The sequence below is a fragment of the Eretmochelys imbricata genome, chromosome 2 (assembly GCF_965152235.1).
Source record: "Eretmochelys imbricata isolate rEreImb1 chromosome 2, rEreImb1.hap1, whole genome shotgun sequence".
Lineage (NCBI taxonomy): Eukaryota > Metazoa > Chordata > Testudines > Cheloniidae > Eretmochelys > Eretmochelys imbricata.
The window spans coordinates 159836697-159855648 of NC_135573.1; the positions used below are offsets into that span (position 1 = coordinate 159836697).

General features: G+C 49.3%; 1 protein-coding gene across 1 annotated transcript in view; it reads left to right on the forward strand.

Annotated features, from left to right (window-relative positions):
* MOCOS (molybdenum cofactor sulfurase) overlaps positions 1 to 9249 on the forward strand; it is a 432667-nt gene extending 423418 nt beyond the window's left edge. Inside the window, exons 17-18 of the transcript XR_013345256.1 lie at positions 7120 to 7282; positions 9019 to 9249. The gene's annotated coding sequence lies outside the window, so the exon portion shown is untranslated. The remainder of the gene's footprint in view (positions 1 to 7119; positions 7283 to 9018) is intronic.
* Positions 9250 to 18952: the final 9703 nt, after the last annotated feature.

Below are 18952 nucleotides of genomic sequence, written 5' to 3' on the forward strand. Positions count from 1 at the left end.
CTGGTTAAAATGCATTTGTTAAGGCATATACACACTTAGCATTTTCTCAGTCAAAACTAGATCATCAAAATAAGTGAGCCATGTGCTGTTTGGTAGGTTGTTTTAGAGATGATAAAGATTAACAAACACATCACAACTTTGTTCATATGCAGCAAACAACACTGGCTAAATGGTCGCAATGGTTTGTAATTTGACTTTTGAGAAACAGGCAAGCCAAGGGTTAAGGAAGCACTTATACATGGGTACATTTCCAAAGCAATATGAGATTGAAGTTAGTAGAAGAAAACATGTTTTAGCATGACCTTCAAGAAGGTTTTCAATTTGTTATTAATATGTCAACTGTCTCCTTTCCCTCCAGTGTTAACAGTAGCCTCTCCCAGCTTTCTCAGTACTTAGATGAAATCAGCACATGCATAAAGGGCATATGGCCAAAAGTGAAAATGAACAAGACTGAGGTGATGGTAACAGAAAGAGCTCCCCACCCCCGTAACAGGCCCACACAATAAAGTTACCTGCCCCCAGGTCATGATGAAGTTGATTCAGAGCCTTGCAATCCCTTTAGACTTGTTCATTGCTCTTGGCCACCAGAATGACCACAGGGCTAAGGAATGGTCATCGCCATCTGCACTAGCCAGAAGATTGAGCCTGATCTTATTGAACTCACATTTGGCCATAACAGCTAGACTCGACTACTGCAGTTTTCTGTATCTAGCAATGAGATGCCTTGAGAAAGCTCCTGCTGCTTTAGAGTTCAGCAGCCTACCTGTTTGGCTGGCAACACATATTACTCCAATATTTTGATCTCTCTACTGGTACTGTTTCACCCAGAGCCCAGTTCAAAATCTCTGTCCTGACTTTCAAAGCCCTGCATGTGAAAGTGGGCCTAGCTCCCTGAGACTCAGTAACAATAACCTCACAAGGTAGCTTCGATCCATTGCAATAACGACCTGCATATCAATAGGGCAACCAATCAAATTTTCCTAGTACCTAGGCAAAGACAATTTCGCTCACTACCAGGTTAAACAAGAATGACCACTAATGTTTCTACATTTAGAGCAAAATGCAAAATCCATCTATTCACCCTCGTTTCCCCTGCAATAGTACCTAAGGGGCAAATCCTCCCCCCTCTTAGGGTGACACAGTGATTGGTAGAACTAGATTCTTCCCTGGAGTCAGGGGTGTGTAGAGGTGTGTCTTGGCTTTGAGGCTTATCAGTGGAGTCACTGGGTACTGAAGGAGTGGGCGTGAACCCACTTCCAAAGCTATGTAGCGAGAGCCTGACAAACAGGCCCTCTGGTGCAATCCAAAGAAATGTGCGTGTTATTTCCTGACATACTGCATGACCTGGATCAAGTCTCCAAAGGCAGATACCCTTGCCTCATGTCAGGGGTCAGTTTCTAGTATGCTAGGAACTCCACAAGGCCTGATCATCTGTAGAAAAATGATTCCCAACCCCACCCACTGATCGTGAGGCATCTCTGTGCTGTGCTGGAAGCCATGTGCTGTGCTTGCACCTATACTGCTGTTCCCTACCCCCATTAGCAGCAGTGAGCACTCAAGAACCTGTCGCTATTGGCTTCTGATCTTAACCAGCATACACTTCTTAGCCAAATTTGCTGTTATTCTTGATTATGGACTGTACCTTTTTGCCCATACAGCAAACGTCTTAAACAGCTTCCAATGTTCAGTCACATATTTCTGTCTACATATTTTCTCCCAATCGGTTTTGCTAATAATTTTCTGCAGCTTCAGGAAAGTTCTCCTTTTGAAGCACCAAGTATAAATATTACTGATTAGGCTTGTCCTCTGTTTGCCTATATTCAGTATAATCGGGTCATGATCACTGGTCCCTGAACAACCACCAACTTCCTGTCTTGTGACCAATGAATCTTTAAGAATCATAATGAGGTACAAAATACTTGCCTCCTGTTGGCTGCAATAACTATCGTGACAGTTCTGATTTAAACTTGCTCCGAGTTGTCTGCTGCTTGGAGTGGCTTTCCCCCTCTCTGCTCTGGGGTATGGGCCCTGAGTTCTGTATCTTGGCTTCTGCTGCGTCCACTCAAGGGGGCCCCTCCCAGTGCCTGGAACACCAGGGTGTTGTCCCTTGGGAAAATGTTTACTATCAATTAATATATGGGATGTGATAGGTGCTGGAACTGGGGGTGCGAGAGAACCCCCTGGCTTAAAGTGGTTTCCATCATATGCAGGGTTTACAGTTTGGTTCAAAGAAAAGGAGTACTTGTAGCACCTTAGAGACTAACCAATTTATTTAAGAATAAGCTTCCGTGAGCTACAGCTCACTTCATCTCAGCACCCCCCACTATATACATTGTCCCAGCACCCCTGCTGGGTGTGTAGTTCAACATACAAGAATTAAGATAATTATCACAAGCCCCGAAGTAATTATACAACAACAGGGGAACTTTATTAGGTACATTGAACAAAGGCTCGGGGATAATGTAAGAATAGGAGTCACTAGCACAACACCTCTGTGACACTGCACCCCATATTCTTCATAATGATGTTATTATGATACGATTATGACATAATTATGATGCATTTTATGCAAGATAAGTCATGTGAGGTATCAGTACACCTCACAGCTGTACAGTTCCCTGTGCAGTGCAAGATGGTATAATTTTGGGTTTATACTCCACAGGAGGTGCGTGCATGGGGAGCTGGGAGTTGCCTTTGCTATAGCCTTCCTATGCAGGGGCTGGTCAGAGAGCCTGCATGTACCTGCAGCTGGGTGTGGCCCTACCTGTATGAATGCTGGTGAAAGTGCAGGCTGGAGGGCTTTGCAGCTTGTCACAGCAGTATAGTGTGAGAGGGACCCCAGGCTGGTGGGTCAGGGGGCTCAGTGGTACCCTACTTCCAGATTACACCCCAGGGGAACCTGTCACAAACACTTACAATGGGTCTTGTTACCCAGCTCCGTCCCAATGCTTGACTAGGCAGATAGTGAGTTGAGAATCAGTTCTTCACTGGGTGATGCAGCACTGTAATTGTCGGCTGTCTTAAAACTCACAAGCAAAATAAACAAACATGGGATTTTTTTACAAGGTCTTCACTCTAAAACGTAGGATTATCCTGCGGCTCCCTGGTCAGCAGTCCATTGGAAAATTAGGTCGGCTCTGAGTAGCCTGACCTGGAATCACTTCTCAACCTCCTGGGTTGCAGGTCTCTGCTGGGCTGACATCCTTCAGTGACCCACTAGCTACCCACCAAGAGAGCCCCCTTGGGTCAGAAGGGGAAGTTTAATGGGGACCTCCCAGGCTGTGATGCTTCTCTCTGCTCCATTCTAACAACAGCCAAAAGTGAATGTAATTAGTAAACCAAACCCTTTGTCTCTGAATTCTGGCTTACGATTGGGTCTGGTGGTAGCTTCCAGCTTGTTCTGTCTCTGCTCTGGACTCTAGGCAATCTGGGAAGCGGAATCCTGAGCCTCCTGACAGAATATACTTTTGTACCGAAGAGGTCTAACTTCTTATAGTCCTTAGCCTTTGGCGTGGGCCCCTGTTGTCCTTGCCTCTCACTCTCATCTGCAGCTGCTACCACTAATGAGCCCAGTGGTGGGGGAGAATATAAATACTTAAACCCCTTTGATGGGACAAAGTACTTGTGTTCCATCCTCTTTGCTGTGGGGTGCAGAGAGGCTAGAGTCTGCCACAAAGTTTTAGTTGTGGCCTTAATAGTCTTAATCAGTAGCAGGGCAACCCAGGAGGGGCCCACAGGGGCCAGCATGTCCATCATGGGGTCAGTGGTCTCAGAGACTTACTCTGCTTGAAGCCCCAAGTTCTGCTCCATCCTCCTCAGGAGCTCTTCATGGGTCTTACTGTCCTCAAAGGTGGGTGTTGTGGGTATCCCCACCACAGCCTTGTCTGGGGACAAGGAAGATGATGCTCAGACAGGGACAGGCCTTTGCTTTTGTCCTTCTGCCCCAAGGGCATCACACGGTACAAGCTCCTCTAGCTTGGCGTCTGGCTCAGTGCCGTGATGTTCCTGAACTGAAGTGGGAGGAGATCTGCTCTCCGAAACCATTGAGAGAGACCTCCTTGAATACGACCCCTGAGCCTGTTGGAACGCCTATGGTGTCCAAAAGAACTTTTGTGCTGGCACTTGCCATTGTGCAGGCCAAAGCATGGGAGGAAAGGGCTGCCCCACGTCAGTCCTCGAATGTCTCTGCTCCAACAGGTGCCGGCTCCCCCTCAAAGTGTAGGACTCTGGCTCAGACTCCGAAGGCGACCAAGGGCAAGTGATACCATGGCTGGCTTCCCTCTTGACAGTACTGAGGGTCTTTGCTATGCTGGTGTTCTCGTCGTCTGGTGCCCGCTCCCTTCTAGTGGGAAATGGTGGTGCCATGAGGGTTCTCAGCTCCATAGTCACCTCAGTTGTTTCTGGTGTGGAGGGAAGCTCTAAAATCTCCCTTGGGTCTCCCTTGGAAGGGAGTCTGGCAGGACCGGACTCAACTGACCTCTCATGGAGGCCGGAGTCAACAGTACCGCACTGGGTAGTACAGATGTTGAGTGGCCCGGCGCGGGGCACACTCCGCTCGAATCCTTACACCCTGCTGGCCTTGGTGTAGGCAAGCACCCTGTGACTTCTTTTGCTTCCTGTGTGGCACTGGCAATTGAGAGCAGTGCCATGTGCGGAGCTCTTAGGCGCCGGAGAGCCTTGCTGGGCCCGAAAATCTCTGACAGAGTTCTTTCTTAGTGCTGAAGTCTTGGGCACTGATGCTGCTGTGCTCTGCACCGGGACGGACATGCTGCATGGAGAGTTGGCTGAACTCAGCTCCGAGTGCGGGCAGAGGGCTGCCTCCATTAGGAGGAACTTCAGCCTCTGATCTCGCTCCTTTTTATTCCTGGGATGGAATTCCTTGCAAATTTTGCAGTGATCCTTCTGATGGGATTCTCCCACACACTTCAGGCAAGCTGTGTGTGTGTGGGGGGGTCACTCCTAGGCATAGATTTATGACAAGCCCAATAAGGGTTAAACCATGGAGACTGAGGCATGCCCTGGTCCTGGAGAAGGAAAAGAAAGGGGGGGTGACCCTGATTAGCAGGGTCCTAACTACCCTAACTTAACACTAATCTAACTATCTACAGGTGAGAAACAAAAGTCTATTAGAGAAGCACTTGTGAAAGCAAGAGAGAACCAAGCTTTCTGGTCAACCATCACAGGCAGTAGGAAGGAACTGAAGAGGTGGGGGGTAAGCAGGGCCCTACAGCACCATGAGGGCGTGACTCCGGGGGGCACCAGAGCCAACCTGACAGATACCACTAGAGGAAGAACCTTCTGGCAGCTGTGCACGGCACTCAAACACACCTAATAGGAAGCTACATGAGCAAGTACTCGAAGTCGAACCCTATTTATTTCCACAGATTACAGACAGGTGCTTAAGGAGAAGCTCGTCTTGCTCTCTGGTTTGATTTGGTGATCTCCATGGGATCCCCACCAGTTCCTTTCCTGGTCTTTGTTAGTTAGCACATTAATCCGTATGCATTGAAGATCCTGCTGTTTAGAACTACTGATAACTCTTAAGACACGTAATGGCGTCTTTAATGTAGAGCACCACCCTCCCCACATCTTCTACTTACTCTGTCCTTCCTATAAACAGGTTGTAGCCAATCATTTTAGCATAGATAGAACACCATCGCATGATAGGGAAGACATATGCAGGGAAGAGATGGGTGCCATCTGACGAAGAAGGGGAAGGACATTTTAGGACTCCAGTTCACCAACCTAGTGAGGAGGGCTCACTAAACTGTGGTTGAAGGTGGCCAGTGACAAAAGCCCACAGATAAGTAAAAATGGTACCCTGGAAAATAATCTGCAAGCTGAGGAGGGTAGAGGGGGCAGAAACATGGGAAATTGCAGTAGGGTCATAAGAGAGACAAGAGGGAAAATAATGGGACAACCTACCAAACCTCTTAGCTGTCTATATAGTAATGCAAGGAGTATGAGAAATAAACAGGACAGACTGGAAATCTTAGTACACAAACAAAATTATGGTTTAGTCTTCATCACAGAGAGCTGATGGGATAAATTGCACAACTAGAATATTGATATTGATGGGTATAACTTGAAGTATAGGCAGGGAAAAATGAGAGGCTAGATTGCATCATACCTGAAGAATGTATACACTTGTTCTGAGGGCCACAAAGAGAAAAGAGGCATCCCTGTTGAAAGTCTCTGGATAAAGTTAAAAGGGGAAAAACAGAACTGGGCCACTGCTCCATCAGTTGCAGGTCGATTAGTTCACCATTTACTTGGGCGAGTTTTTTGTACACCTTCAGATCATTCTTTTGTTTGTCTACAAAGCTCATGCTTGATGCTATCGGGTTTAGGTCTGGGGGGAGCAGGTGAAAGGATGCCGTGTTTTCTTGATTGCAGTGGGGGGGCGGGGTGCAGCTCCTATCAGGAAGACCTTTCACACCTGACCATACCGATCCTCTCAAAGTGCTCTCCAGCCACTGGGAGAGGCACTAGTGGGCAGCTACCTGCTGCCCAGGTTACGTTTCAGGTTGGAGCCAAAGCCAACAGTGTTTCAAAAGACTCTAGGCCACTGCTCAAGATCAGGCACTCAGTGGGTCTGTCTCCCAGTGAAAGCACTCTTTTGTTTTGGCTGTGATGTCAAAGATGGCCGCCTTGACCATAGTCAGGCGTGGCCTGGCATCCAGGCCACAATATGAGGCTAGTACTGGCCCCATCAGACAAGATGCTAGTACTTGGGTGGCCACTATGCAGCCATGATGACCTGATCAAGATGATGAGGATGCCTTCTGGGCCATCTTCAGGCCCCTTCTTTGTGAATTTTATCAGAATGCTTGGAGCTGAAGTGGTGCTTGAAGGTCTTGCTGCAGAATTTACATTTGGCCCCTGCATTGTAAGAGGGTCACTAATTGTTGGACTAGGTATTGTTGCTGTTCTTATTGCTGAACTGCCAACTTCTGAATAAGCTCCTGCTGTTTTGTTGCCTGTTGTTGTTCCTGGGTGGCCATTTGTTGGAACAGCCGGTACAGTTGTTGCTGCTGTTGGGCCGCCTGTTGTTGTTGTTGGCTGTCCAACAGACACTTAAATAATTTTTCCATATCTATCCCTTTTCCTCTTTTTTAGGCCTTACAGAAGATCTGGGACGTTGCCTGCTTTCTCTGCCAAATTGTGATGGGGGATGGACTACCAGTGGTTCCAACTAGTGGTTAGGTCACTGGGTCGCAACTCTCCCGTTTCTGGCCTCCTTCACCAGCAATCACTCCAACACTACTGCATCCAGCTTTCGGTAAGACGTGACTTGGCGCTCTGGCGAGGTCACCAATTTAGTTACCCCCCTTCCGGAGAAAGAAAGTCCAACTTATAAGAAAGTATATAGTCCAACATCGCCACAAAAGAAAGGGTCTTCAACCCACATCTGGTCGCCTGTGAGTGGTATACCCTTGACTCAGGGCTTCCAGTGTCTCTATTCTCTCCAAGGGAGGGGAATGGGTTTTATGATCCCTCCATGAAAATGGGGGTTGGTAGGGGAGCCCGGACCCTCCCTCTTCACTGGGCATGGGGTCAAATGCCTCCCCCATGGTCCTCCAGACATTAGAGCAAAGGGTTCCTTAGTCTTAGGGGAGGGTTAGCCCCTTCTCTGAGCCTGGGGTAGCTGCTGGCAGCAGAACCTCTCCTGCAGCCAGGACTCCTGCTGCACCCTTATTCAGGAGCTCTTGAGGTAAGTCTCTTGTTCGCTGCTATCTCTACCCCTCCTGAACTGTCTGGCTACCTTTTAAACTCCTCCTTCAGCTGGAGCAGGTTATGCAAGTGCAGTGGGGCAGGCTCACAGTGTTCCAAGACTGCTCTCCAACCCCTGCTGGTCCAGTGAGGAGTTTTTGTATCCCATCACAGGTGTCCTAAAAGGCACAGTCTCTGCAGCACCTTAGGCACCTGATGAAAAGAACAGATGGTGTGGAACTGACGCATCATCTTGGCAGTGACATCCTCCTTCTGCAAGAGAACAAGAGCCTGTCAGAGACTGGGATGGTCCCCAGGAATCAGGGGAAATTAATGGCAACTGGAACCAGTAGCATTTCCACCCAGCATCTGCCCATGTCTCAGGGTCAGATTTACCCACCTGAGCCTGGGGATGGACTCTTGTCTTCCTCTCTAGTGACCTCCAGTGACAAACACTCCCCCACACACACACACACACTCCGGTGAAGGGTGAGCTTCTGCCTCCATTCCCTCAGCCTCCCTCTGACACCTGTTCAACCTCTCACCCACCTTGGGACGCAGCTCAAGTTGTCAGAACTCTCTCCTCCATCCCACCCTCCGACCTGGATAGGGCAGGGAGGGGGCTGTAGTGCGGGGCAGGCGGGGCAGGAGGGATTGTGGCAGCAGTGAAGTGGGGTGTGGGGAGGTTGAGACCTTTTCCCAAGTCACCCCAGTGACTAAAGCTGAAGTCACAGGATGGCAGCCCTGGTGAATGGGGCAGGTCGGCAGCCCCTGCTGACTGAATCCTCCCGTTCTCTCTAGAGCGGGTCCAACCCTGCCAGCAGCAGGACAAGCTTCCCTTGCCCATGTGCCTCAGCCCTGCCTGGTCAGTCGTCATCACCAGTCAGTCCTTGGCCTCCCAGGCTGCCAGTGATGGGAGCAACTCTGGATGGTGGCGCTGGTGACATGGACACTAGGCCACTGGGAACTGGGTCAGGCCCTATGGGGTAGGAAAGGCTCACAGACATCTCTAGGGGATGCTCCTGACCTTACTATGAGCAATGGCAGCTTCCTCTCTTGATGTTACACTTGTAATTAAATAGCCTTGCTAAAGAGCCTGCTCTGAACTGTTCATGGACAAACTGGCTCCATCCTGGTCATGGAGGTGAATTAATCTCCCCTCCCAATGGCATCCACTCTGACTCTCATTTCCCTCCAGGCTTGTTGCTCCAAATGGCAGTAAAATGGGAATGACTTTCCCTGGTCTAGAGGCGAAAGGCCCGGGTCATTAAATCTAATCCAGGTGTTTACCTCATCCCCCAACAGCTGGTCGGCTTCCCCCAGAATGAAGTAGGCTAAGACCAGACCAGCCTGGATGATCCATAGCAGGGGGTCATAGATGGCCAGCGTAGCTGTTTGGAGGAACGATCTTCTCTGCTCCTCTGAGACTATATTTCCAAAGACCTAAAAACAACAGAAAATGAGTCTTTAGATGACTGCACAGAGACTGCCCAGACTGACCAGAGACTGCTCCAAATCCTGGGACTGGAATCGTATTGCTGTCTGGTGGCCCAGTCACAGACACTGAGAGGTCAGCAACTTCTAGTGGCTTTTTCTGGAGTGGGATTCACAGCAGGGGCCATGATGTGCTGAGAATATATCTGCATGGGTGAGCTGGTACGCTCTGGAGTGCAGCTCTCTGAGATGTTAGGGTACCCTCCATTGCCTTCAGCAGAGATACTTCCTGGAAATTGATGCTAGGGGTGTGGGGCTATTCCCCTCCCCTCTGTGATTTCTCTAGTAACTGGGTCTGCAGTTTGTGGATTTGTTCCAAGGGGAATCCAAATTGCAGCATAACATAATCAATGTGATCCCATCACACAGACAATAATCCCCTGTGGGGAGGGCGGGGGTCTGATTCCTGACATGTGATGGAACTTGGCAAACCCCACCCTTTTTCTGGGCTTCCACAGGGAGCAGGGAATCCAACAAGGATCTGGTCAGGCAATAGCTGGGTGTGTCATGGCCACTCACCAACCCAGCGGCTCCCCTCTCAGCCACTCACTTGTCAGCTAGGCAGACAGGGATAGGAACTGGATCCCCAGAGAATGAATCCTGCAATAACTCACCAGGGATTCTTTTCGTGCCACATAAGAATGGATCCATGGAAACCACAGCCATTAGCAAAGCTCCAACCCTGGACTTATAGAGCCATCCTCTCCCACTGGGTGCTGGATAGGGAACTGTGAGCTAGAAATAAGGAGTGGGCTCTTGTCCTGTCTCCAGCACGCAGCCACTGCAGGGAACCCAGCCAGCCCCACTCCCCTGAGCTGTGTCATGCCCTGGCAGAGTGTCCTTACCTCCCAAACCCTAGCTGTGTTCATATAGCCCAGGATCCTGCTATACTGGTGCCAGTCTCAGCATCACAGATCTTCTGCCTCATGGATGGTCAGCCCTGGGAGAGAGAGAGAGAGAGATACATTTGTTATTCTGGTTGCAGTGTCTGTGTTCTTCCAGTCCCATTGGGGGCTACACAGTGGAAGTAGCCCTTTCTTCATCCCTGCCTGAATGGAATAGCAGGGCTCCCTCCAGTGGGTGGAGCATCCTCGGTTCCTTGTGGGGGTCCGATCCTAAACTAGGGAGGGGAACAAGGAGAGAGAAAGATTCGTCATCAACTTAGGGTCAATCGCAGAGGAGTCAGCAGGTTTCAGCGGGGATCCCATTACCCAACTGGGGTCAGTCTCAGGAGGGGAGTGGGGTTATTTCTTCAGGGGTCCTGTTGCCCAGCTTCCCTCTGTTTTTGTCTTCTCTTGGGTCCCATTTCCCAGCTGGGTTCCTTACCTCTCTGATGTTGCAGCAGCTGATAGAGCTGGTAAATCCCCTCCCTGGCCTGCCGGCTGATGTCCTTGGCTTTTCAGTTATGTGCAGATCCAGCTAAGCCATGAAGTTCCCCGTCTTGGAGAACTCTGCTGAGTTCTAATGGCAGAAAGAGGAGAGGAGACTCCATCAGCATTTTTCTGTCAGCTCCCAGTCCCCCCTGGGCCAGGAGTCTCCTTCCCCTCAGCCTCTCTGCCTGAGATGTTGGGGGAGAGGAGCTAGAGCTAGACCCTTCATTTTCTCTGCTGCCAAGGGAGTCTGGAGCAAAGAGATGTGGGCAGGGCCCTCCATGAGCACTCCCAGCTGCTCCAGGATAACAAGAACAGACCCAAGGCCAGGCATGAACCTGGCTGGAGCAGGGGCTAGAGTATGGTCCCTTTAAATGCCCAGTCACCACTTAACCAGAAAAAGAAGAACTTGACTCAAGCCCAGCTCATTCCCTGCTCTGACTCTGCCTCCCCAAGAGGAACACTCCTGACCCACAGCCCCTGCAGCAGCAGATCCTACAGCCTGTCAGTGCCAGCCCACCCACGCTTGGAGTCAGGAAGTTGGGGTCAGAGGTCACTTACATCAAACTCAGGGAGGGTGATGGTGAATCAGAGTAGGGTCATGCTGCTCCTAATGGCCCTGGCTCTCTCCTGGGACACCCCTGGACATGATCCAGAAGTTTACGTGCTGTGGGGGAAGGAAGCAGGTCAGGATCAATGGGCAGGTGCATGTGTTGTGCTAATGAGCCCCTCCCCACCCCAGGGGGCTGAGATATTGTGCGCAGGGTGGAATATCTGAGTCATTGATCGCAAAGCTTCAGAAGGGGATTGTTGCCCCCAGGATGATGCTTGTATGCTGCAGGTCACAACTTCTCAGTGTCTCTCTAAACTGGGACAATATTCGGTGTCGGGGCTGATCCCATCCTCCCTGAACTCCTGATTCCTGAACAACTCACCAGGAAGGAGACAGACCCCTCCCCCCTCCCACGCTCTCAAGTCGTTGGTTGGATGAAGGGCGTGACTGTGAACACAATCCCCCCAGGAATCTCAGGGCCCACTGGAGAGCAGGGCTGATTCCCTGGGGTCCTCCTGTTTCTCTAGGAAGGAGCCTGTGCCTCTTCTCTGAGGACCGTCTCCTGGATCTCACAGGGTGGGTGGGGTTCAGACTCTCACTCCCCATGCCAGCTAGGGGCTCTGTGGTTAGTGCTCAACAGGACCAGGCAGAGCTCTGGGTGAAGTCCGAGCTCCTTCCTCTGTCCTTCAAGGAGGAAGGGCCTGACACTGCATTGCACCGACTGCCCTGACCAAGGATGGCCCACTGGGGGCCCAGCTAGGAGAACAGACTGGAAAGTGGATCTTCCAGTCTCTCCTTATCAGTCCTCCTAAGAGTTAAGGTAAAATTGCTCCCCACTCCTCCTCATGGGGGTCACCTCCAGGATGTACTGGGGCCTGTCTGTGCCTGGGAACTCTGCCAACAGGTTGCCAAGCATGGCATCCAGGAGCTCTGGTATGACCTTGTGCAGAGCCTGCAAAGCAAGGGAGAGTCATGGGTAAGAGTTAGGAAAACTGGGGACAAAAGAGACAAAGAAGCATGTGAGATTCAGGCCGCACTGACACTTTCCAGTGAGGAAATTACACAGCCAGCACCCCACACAGCCAGCAGGATCCCCTCACCTGCCTCCTGCTCCTCCTATTCCTTCCTGCCCATCAAACTTGGCCCAGGATTCCTGCCCAGCTTGGTCCCATTCCCCTTCTTCCCTCCTGTCAAAATTTCCCCCATCCAACACCATCCCAACTACTGAGCTAGGACCGTCTGATTCCTTGTCCCCCCAGCCTCAGCTGCCCCTTCAGCTCCATGATTCCCCCACTCTCCACTAGTGACCAATCTCAGAATTTCTCCCATTTCTTCTCCCCAGTCCTCAGCTCCAGCAATCTTGCCCACTGCTGCCACCTCCAGCACCAGCCATCCCCCATCCATTTGTCTGGGGAGACCCCTCCCATCCCATGTCTCTCTCCTCTCTCCAGCTGCCAGGTGCCGTGTCTCACTGACCATAATCCGCTCCACCACAGCTGCCTTGCAGCAGTGTAGTTCCAGTGTGTCCTGCCCTCTCTGCTGTGCAGCGAGACACACGGGTTGGATGGCGTGCAGGAACATGAACTGCTAGACCTCCTCCTGCACCCACCAGGAGTGGGGTTAGGGGAGAGACAGACTGTTAGCCAGGGACCTCCCTGCCCCACCCACACTAGCTTCAGGAATCAGGCCTCAATAGGGGAAGGTGGGGAACTGCCCATTTTCCAAATCACCCATAGCCCCTACACAAGCAGGGTCAGGAACTGGGTTAGTGCCTGTGTGGGGAGGGGACCCAAGATTGTGGGAGACGAAGGCTCACATCTTGGGAGTCCCAGATCATGTTGGATAACAGTCCCAATTAGGGGTGGCAAGGTCCCCTACATGGGATGCTGGGAAGGGGAAGGACAATCTCGGTTCCAGCCCAGCTGGGGAACATTTGTACCTTTTCTCTGTCCTGGAGCTGCTCTTGGATGTTCTTGAGAGCAGCCTCCTCTGTGGCCACATCCACACATTCCTCCTTCTCCTTGTCCTCTGAGTCCCTAGGTGTCCCTGAAACAGGGAGAGAAGGGGACAGGGTGACTCCTGCTGCCACTTGGGGGAAGAACAGGGGCACGGTGGGGAGAGCAGGGTTAATGTCCCCCCCTTCCCGCCTCAGGACACAGGGCAGATCCTGCTGGGAATCAGGGCTGAGCTCCTGGGGCTGGTTCTTCCCACACAAGAAGCCCAAGAGCCACTCTGCCTGGCTCCCCTTCTGGGCCAGCTCTGTTGGGGCCTGGCTGCTGCCTCTGCTGCCTCAGCACCTGTGCCGGGAGTGGGTTTCCTCTGCCAGAAGGCTGGGCATTTCCACCTCCTGGCCTGGCTAAGACCTGCTTCCTTGCCGGTGGGACAGAGGAGCCGCTCTGCTTCTGGGGAAAATGGCAACTGCTTCTCTCAGGCTCCAGGGCCACCTGCAAAGCCTTCTTCCTGAACATCCTCAGGAATCTGGCCATCCTGGAACTGAGCGGGGAACAGGTGTGAGTGTGGGGTCAAGGCAGCCTCTCACTAATGGGCCTTTTCAGTCCCTCCCCATCCCTGCCACAGCCAGACCAGCTCCTCCTCCCCCAACAGGGGGTGCAGGGAGTGCAAGCTACATACACTGGCAGGAGTTCATTGCATGATCTGCACCCAACGTTCCCCCGCGTCATCTCTAGTGCTGCCATACCCAGAGAGTCTCATCCTTTTGGAGCTGTGGGATCAGTCACAAAGACAATCAGTTTCTTTGGACAATCAGCCCCCTCCTGCTGTCCCAGGCCACACTTCCACCCAGTCTAGAGAAGGAATAGAACCCAGGAGTCCAGATTTCTCTTGGGAAACCGTTCCCCACATCCAAGTCACAAAGTCCCAAGTCATAGAAAGCCCAGGGGCCCCCTTGTTTCCCATTGATTTCCATGCGCAGCAGCTCACAGGGTCTGGCCCAGCTCAGAGACTCTCAGCCTGGGGAACAGTCTCCGACAAGGGAAGGGCTGGGAGCCCCATTGCTGGGACATTTCCAAACGCACCAGGGACGGCTCTGCAGAAGCCCCTGCCAGGTCTCAGAGCGAGGGGCTCCTGGGAGCTGTTTGCAAATCAAATCTTCTTTGGGAGAGATTCTCTCCCCCTATTTCTGCCTCTCCCCAGACATACAGGGGAAGCCACTGAGGAACACTAATGCCACTCACTTGCTCTAGGTGGTGCAGCGATGGATGGAGGATGTTCAGCTATCTCTCGCCCTCCTCCTCACTGTCCAAGGCCAAGGCAGGCTGGAGAGGGTGGTGACCTTAGGAGCTACCCTGCCCAGCCATCAGGCAGGGTGATGATACTGGGCGATCGACTGGCTGTGAAAGCAAGAGTCTGCCTTATTGCCAAGGGATGGAAAAACTAAGCCAGCAGCAGGTGTAGAACACTGCCCTAGAGCGGGGATGACAGCGCCTCCCAGCTGCTGACATCCGGGCACTTTACACACTTTCATGAAGCCTTCCAACCCCCCTGGACTGTAAGGAGTGGGACCCCAACCCTACTGATGGGAAACGAGCCTGGGGAGGGAAAGTGTCAGAGCCATGGATGGGACCTAGCAGTCCTTATTTCCAGGCCCCATACTAACCACTGCTGCACACTCCCTCCCACAGCTGGCAATTGCAACCAGGCCCTCATGTCCATTCCCTCTCCTTTGAGAGGAAGTGTGCTCTGCTGTAGTGACTGGACCAGGGGATTGGGAGTCAGGACTCCTGGATTCCTTTGCTGGGTTTCCTATTGACCTGTGGGACTTTGGGCATAGTGCTTCCCCTCTCTATGGCTCCGTCCCCAGCAGTCAAACGAGGATCTCATACTTTCTCTCTATGGTAAAGTGCTGGGAGAGTACCCCAGGACAGGTGATCTGTCAGTCCTAAGCAGCATTGTAACAGACCCCAGAGTGAGGAGTTTTGGCTCTGGGGATTCAGCTCAGCCCAGCCATGGAGTTTGGCTCAAGAAGAATTAGGCAGCCTGGGCAGAGAGAGGAGCTAACAGGCTTTTCCAACTCCAAAATCTAGTATTCTGGGCCTAGGAAGCCAAATTCAGTTCCTTGTCACTTAGACACTAAAGAGCCAGGAAAAAACCGGTTACCTACCTCTTATAACTGTTGTTCTTCGAGACGTGTTGCTCATGTCAATTCCAATTATCTGTGCATGCGCTGCATGCATGGCAGCTGGAAGGTTTTTTTCCCCCTATCAGCACCCGTCAGGTCACTTCAGGCGCCTCCAAGGTGCTGAATATAGGGCCCTGCTGACCCGTCGCCACCTCAGTTCCTTCTTGCCAGTTTGCTCCAACAGAGGTAGGTGGGCAGGTATTAGAATGGACATGGGCAACACATCTCAAAGAACAACAGTTATGAGAGCTAGGTAACTGATTTTCCTTCTTTGAGTGATTGTTCATGTCGAGACCAATTAAGTGATTAGAAAGCCTAAATTTGGAGGCAGGGTCGGAGCTCAAAGGTTCACTGATTGTAGCACCGCTCTCCCAAAGGCTGCATCATGTTTAGTCTAGTCTGCTGAGTAATGGCATAATGCATGATAAAGGTGTGGATTGAGGACCGCGTTGCAGCTCTGCAAATTTCCTGGGTCAGAACCTGGGCCAGGAACGGCACTGACGATGCCTATGCCCTCGTGGAGTGTGCTGTCAGCGGAGGGGCAGGTATTTTCATCAGATTGTAGCATGCCCAGATTCAGGAAGTAATCCATGTTGAGATTCTTTGAGAAGAGACTGGAAGCCCTTTCATTCTGTCATTCTGTGACAAATAGTTGAATAGATTTTCGAAATAGCTTTGTCCGATTGGTATAGAAGGCTAACACCCGGCAAATGACCAGTGAATGAAGTTTTTGCTCCCTGCTGCTTGTGTGTGGCTTGGGGTAGCAAACTGGAAGAAAGATATCCTGGTTAACATGAAACTGGGAGACAACCTTAGGGAGAAAGACTGTATGCAGTCTAAGCCGAACCTTGTCCTTATAGAACATAGTGTAAGGAGGCCATAGGCGTGCGCAGCACATTTCATTAGGGTGTGCACTGAGGGAATTTTTTTTTTTAAAGGCGAACATTTATTGAATACTCAATCATAAAGGACTTTATTTTTATTCATCAAACAAACTAAAGAAACTAAAACTTAACTAAACTTTTTTTTTTAAATTAACAACTAAACTTTGCTTGAAAATACAAACTTAAAAAATGAGACACAAAATACCAATTTTTTGTTGTAGTGATAACCAGGCGTATACAAAGATACATGATCATTATCTTTAACCAGATAATGAGCTAACCAAAACTGACCAGAACAGATTAAGGTTTCTTCATCTTCCTGTCCTAGAGAATGAGACATCGCTCACCAGGTGTTATGGATTTAAATTCCTCAATCACATCTTTGTAATTAACTGACGAAGCAAATTCTTGTTCAATGTACAAAATCATGAGTGAGTCGAGGCGCTGTTGGGACATTGTACTTCTTTGTTTGTTTTTTACATGTGCTAGTTTCGAAAAGGCTCTTTCACATGAACAGCTTGTAACAGATAAGACTGCAAAGCATTGAATAGATTTGTAAAAGGTCTGGAACATGGAAGACCGATCTGATTCCTTTAGCCAATCAAACCACTCTCTGGTGGTGTACGTAGTGCTACCTTTAGGAACAGATCCTTCATAACCCTGAAGCAATCCGACTTCAGCTTCCAACTCATCCAAGGACACTTTGAATTTGTTGGCAATGATTCTCATATCGTCCCTGCCAATGTGTAAGCTCAGCAGTTTTCCCATTGCAGTCACAATTTTACAAGTCTCCTGTTCAAATTGCTGGTCAATGCCAGTAATCATTGAGTCTAGGAGTGGGTAAAATAAAGTTATTCTCTCCTGCTCGTCTTTTGTATCAAAGTGATGCTGGGACTCCAATGCGTCATCAATACAAGTGGACGTTTTTCTCTTCTTAACTGGGGGAATCGATATATCATTCTCTACACACATTTTCACACTGTCATTGAAAATAGATTGAAAATATTTTGGGCCACTTTTCATCGGAGCCAAAGAGTTACGCGAGCTTTTCACCCCTGTCATTGCAGTAAGTAAGTTGAGATCTGGAGCTTGAAGAGCCTTACTCACTTTTACCACCATCTGGAGAATAGGGTGCATCATGTGAAGGGCAAAGATGAACTTGACTGAATTTAGTTCATGGATAAGGCCCCTGGCTTTTATTTTAGCGTCAGCAAGGCGAGTTGTTTCGATAATCTCTTCTAAAGCTTGTAAAATGTTGGAGTAGTTTTGTTTTACAGCAGCCACTGCTTCTGCTCTGCATGCCCATCTTGTGTGTAATAATGACTTCAAAGTCTTCAATTGGGATCCTACTTTTTGTGAAACCTTCTCCATTACTGCATGTCGTACAGGACTCCCCTCCATGAAGGCATAAAGAGTCTTAATAACACCAAAAACAATCAAAGACAGTTCTGTTTTGTTTACTTGAAGTGCATGCACCTACTAGGATGAGATTCAAACAATGCGCATAGCAGTGTACATGGAGTATTTCACTGTTTCTTTCTTTACATTTCATTTAAACTCCCGCAGTACATCCAGATATAGTAGATGTGCCATCAAAACAGATAGACATCACTGATGACCAGTCAATTTTAAGAATGCCAAGGACGTCATTTAACTGGTCAAAAATAGACTGAGCATCAACTGTTAATAGTCTCTGAACAGATACAAAATGTTCAACTAGACTATGTTTTTCATTGTCAAAATACCGCACCACAATGGACATCGGTTCATGGTGTCCACAGTCAGTAGTGTCATCGGCTATTATTGAGACCATTTTTCCATTTAGTGAAGACACAATCATTTGTTGCACAACATTGTGCAAGGCCACAATTAAATCATTTTGGATGCGATTACTCAGATAGGTAGCGTTTCGAGGAGATTGTTGCACATGCTTTGCCATTACAGGATCATATTTTTGGAGCATATTGACAAGATTTAGAAATAAACCTTTCTCAAAACTGTCAGCTTTTTCATTGTGACCCCTGAATGGTCTCTCACCTTTCGCCAAACACAGAACAATGTCAATCAGTCGCTCCATTACACTTCGGTTATGGCACCATTCTTCTTCTTGTAGACAGATAAGCCTGCTTGCCCGCATCCAACAATAGATCAATAGGTTTCCCTTCATTAAAACCATGAAGAACAGCTCAAAATATGAGATTTTGACAGGTGGTGGTTTTTAAAACATTTGTTAGCCCTATGCCAGTTTTTGAATCCCTTATCAATAAATGCTGGATCAGTGTGACCTTTGTTTGCTGCATCATTACAGGAGAAGAAATGGCAGTAAAAGCAAAATGCTGGATCCTTTGATGGGCTATATTCTAACCATCTATACTTTTCATACCAATCGGATTGAAAACTTGTTTGTTTATTCCCTATTTTACTTTTAGGAAACATACTCAATCTAGGCTGATAAGGACCTCTAGATAATCAAGACCGAAGTTCTAATCTATTTTTTGGAATATCACAGACCAGGTCATTAGATGGAATGTTTGATGGCTTTGAATAGGAACTACACTGACCTGAACTAAGAGACAAAATCTGTTTCTGTTGGTCATTACTCAGTTTATTGCATGCACTGGAACTGGTGGCGGCATTATCTTCATGTAAATTCTTAACCAAGGAGTCCGAGGTATTTGCACTGCTTTCAGCACATTCATTATAATTCAGTTTCTCTGCTCCTTTTCTTATCTTAACAACAAACCAATCCATATTTTAAAATTAAAAGGGGGTATCATATGATTGAATTAAAACGTAAAGC